Source organism: Ursus maritimus, unplaced genomic scaffold (assembly GCF_017311325.1).
Source record: "Ursus maritimus isolate PB19 unplaced genomic scaffold, ASM1731132v1 scaffold_3, whole genome shotgun sequence".
Classification (NCBI taxonomy): domain Eukaryota; kingdom Metazoa; phylum Chordata; class Mammalia; order Carnivora; family Ursidae; genus Ursus; species Ursus maritimus.
Window position 1 is genome coordinate 7,121,248 of NW_024425563.1, and position 3,857 is coordinate 7,125,104.

Consider the following 3,857-nt stretch of genomic DNA (forward strand, 5'->3'; position numbering starts at 1 on the left):
CACCAATTTAATGAGAGTTCTAAACTGTCAAATAGCTTTTTTTAAAGATTTTATTTATTTTGGGGGGCAGGGGCATGGGTTAGCCCCGTAATGGGTATTAAGGAGGGCACGTATCGCGTGGAGCACTGGGTGTTATAAGCAAACAATGAATCATGGAACACTGCATCAAAAACTAATGAAGTACTGTATGGTGACTAAGATAACATAATATAAACAAACAAACAACAGGCCAAAAAAAAGATTTTGTTTGTTTGTTTGTTTTGGAGTAGGGCGGTGGGGGAGGAGCAGAGAGAGGACAAGCAGACTCCAAGCTGAGTGCGGAGCCCAATGCAGGACTCGATTTCACAATCCTGATGTCACCACCCTGAGATCATGGCCTAAGCTGAAATCAAGAGCTGGATGCTCGACTGACTGAGCCACCCACGTGTCCCTGTCAAATAGATTTTTTAAACTAATACATAAGATGGGAATTTTGCATATTGTATCTTAGGTGATGTTGGTCTGAGTCATGGAGATGGTTCTATAGGTATCAAAATAAAGCTGTAAGCCCCAAAGGTGGGACTTGAAGTGCCCTGTTAGATTACCTAATCAGATACTGGACAAGTTTGGAACCTGAGGTGACCCCTTTCTCACTGCCCAGTGTTGTTCTCTCCTGAACTTAGCAGTATAGAGAATTCTCTGATTTCAGCCTTCAAGACCTTTCTGTAATAAAAACTAAATCTGCTCCATGATAATAGCACAGACTACTTCCTGCCTTAACACCTAACTCGGTTTGATCCCTTGACATCTGTTCGTTTGAGAACACCACTGGCCATATCCAGGTATCATGTGCCTCAGCCGATACAGGGTTCCTTGGAAAACAGAGCTGTTTCTCAGAGAACTCTCTTCATTCAAGAAGCTCTTTTATCCTTTTCCTAGACTCCTCTCTCAATTATGTCCTCTTTGTAAAAAATGTTTTTGCCTTTAGTTATGAAAGTAGAATGAGCCTTGCCCCAAAGTTTCCCTTTGGCACCAGTAACACACTGAAGATGTGACAGTAACACAGTTGAGAGGACCTGACGTGTCTGGTTCTGTTTTCTCTCTGCCTTTATAGGGTATCTGCCAAGTCGTGGGCTGTTTAATGATCCTGGACTTCCTGGTGTCCTTCTTATGACAGGCTTAAACCTTGGTATATCAAGTATGTTTTCAGGATCAATGCCAATAATAATCTGGGGACAAAGTTAACAACCTCCCTGAGGTTCGGGGAGCTGAATCCTTGTTGCTAGAACTTACTTAGGTCCTAGAATGGAGAAGTCACCTTCTCCTCCACAGGTGCTTTGGAGAAGATCAGGTAGCCGTAGTACAGAATACACAGATTTTCAAAGGCAAGGGAAGAGTTCTGTGCAAAGACTGACTGAACAACTACTCATGTTACTTACATATATGAGGATATGCACAGATCCATCTCCAGAATTACACACGCAAGGATTCTACCCAGAGACCTGGCGAACAAAACCGACAGCTCTCCAGGGATGCCTGGGTGGCTCAGTTGGTTAAGCTTCTGCCTTCGGATCAAGTCCCACATCAGGCACCTTGCTCTGCAGGGCGCCTGCTTCTCCCTCCGCCTGCTGCTCCCCCTGCTTGTGCGTGTGTGCTCTCTCTCTGACAAATAAATAAAATAAAAATATTTAAAACCTATAGCTCCCCAGATCAAAATGTACCAGCCTAAGATACTCCCTTTGTCTTGCTGGAATTTCAGTATGGTTGGCAAAAAATCATTAAAAAATACAACACTGTACAAAAAAAACCCTTTTCTTTCTTTCAAGTTATACAAAGCTTTCTGAAGCATGTATGTTGTCCAATTGTGCTGTGCTTCGTAAAACATAATTAATAACAGATGTTTGATAACCTTAACCTGTCCATGTTTCAGCTTTAACATGGTTGATAATAATTTCCTTACATACAAGGTACAAGTGTCGAACTTAAAATTTAAATCTCATTTTGTTTACAAACAAAGTTACTTTCATGGATATATCCAAGTGCTGTGAAAATGAAAGAGAGCTTATTGTTTTATGATCCCCATATAGTTATACAGCAGAAATAAGATGGCTTATCCAAAAGTCTCCAAGGAACTTCAGAATATTTTGATTGACCAACTGGAGAAACTGTAGCTCATTCGAGAACTAAACACCTACAGAATATGTTTCTCTTTAAAGCTTTTCATACAATGACAATGAAATCAGCTTTTATAACAATTTAATGTAATTCACCTAAATGCTTCTACAGTTTTTTTAGAAGATCAAAACATGATGCTGATTTTTAAAAATTACCAGCTATTGCGTGCTGCTTAAAACCACGTAAGTGAAATATCTATAGGACTTAAATCACCATCATTATTATTTTTATTATTATTATTATTTTTTGGTGGGCAGCAAAGCAAGGTTTATTGAGCGATAGTAAAGTGATAGTATAAAGCTCCTGAAGAGGGAGGGGACCCGAGAGGTTGCCCTGAATCACCATAATATTTTTTTGTGTGTGAGAAGTTTTTTTTTTTTTAATATTAAAGTACAGCTGACGCACTATGTTACATTTGTTTCAGGTGTACAAGCTTCTGCAGTTTTATTTTTTTTAAAGATTTATTTTATTTTATTTTATTTTATTTTATTTGAGAGAGAGAGAGAAGGGGGAGGAGCAGAGAGAGAATCTCAAGCAGACTCCGAGCTGAGCACAGAGCCAGACACAGGGTTCAATCCCATGACCCTGAGATCATGACCTGAGCTAAAGTCAAGAGTCAACTGCTTAACCGATTGAGCCACCCAGGTGCCCCTACTTTTGTGGTTTAAAAAAAGCCACAATAAATCATTCCATATTAAAATATCAAGGAACATCAAGCTTGTGAAATTAACTTTCTCATTTACCAGTGGCGAAAGACTTCCCTCACTGGAAATGACCATAAACTCAGATGGGTTTCTTTACTGGCTATCAGTAGCTAATTAGCTCAAGTGGACATCTCACCAGAATAGTGAGAATAACGTGATGGACCAAATCCCTGAGTGGGGTGACTTAGTGCGTCAAGCCTATGGCTATAGATTTATTTTTTCAACAGAATTCTTTAGAGATTATGTAAAAATACCACCTACAGAGTGTGTATTAGGTTTGAGCACTAGATGGCAAGACTGCAAAATCCCTTCCTTTCACAGGGAATCTTGCTTTTCTCCCTTGCTTCAGAAAAGACAGAGCCAGGGGCGCCTGGGTGGCACAGTCGTTAAGCGTCTGCCTTCGGCTCAGGGCGTGATCCCAGCATTCTGGGATCGAGTCCCACATCAGGCTCCTCCGCTAGGAGCCTGCTTCTTCCTCTCCTACTCCCCTGCTGTGTTCCCTCTCTCGCTGGCTGTCTCTATCTCTGTCAAATAAATAAATAAAATCTTAAAAAAAAAAAAAAAAGAAAACACAGAGCCAGGGATTGCCCTACTCAAAGGAGTATGTTATTGACTGAATGTCTATGCCTCTCCCCCCATTTCATATGTTAAATCCTAATGCCCACGGTGATGGTTTTAGGAAGCCCACCTTTGGGAGGTGATTAGGTCATGAGGGGGGAGACCTCAGGAAGAGACTAGTGTCCTTATAAAAGAGACCCCAGAGAGCGCCCTGGCCCATTCCGATACCACACACTCCAGGACACAGTGAGAGGATGGCGTCTACGACCCCGGAAGCCTTCCTCCCCAGACGTGGAATCTGCCAGAGCCTTGGTCTCAGACTTGCATCCTCTGCACTGTAAGAAATAAGCTTCTGTCGTTCCTCAGCCAGCCAGTCTGTGGAATCCTGTGATGGCAGCCCAGATGGACCACGACAGGGGCACCATTCACATCATCTCTCTG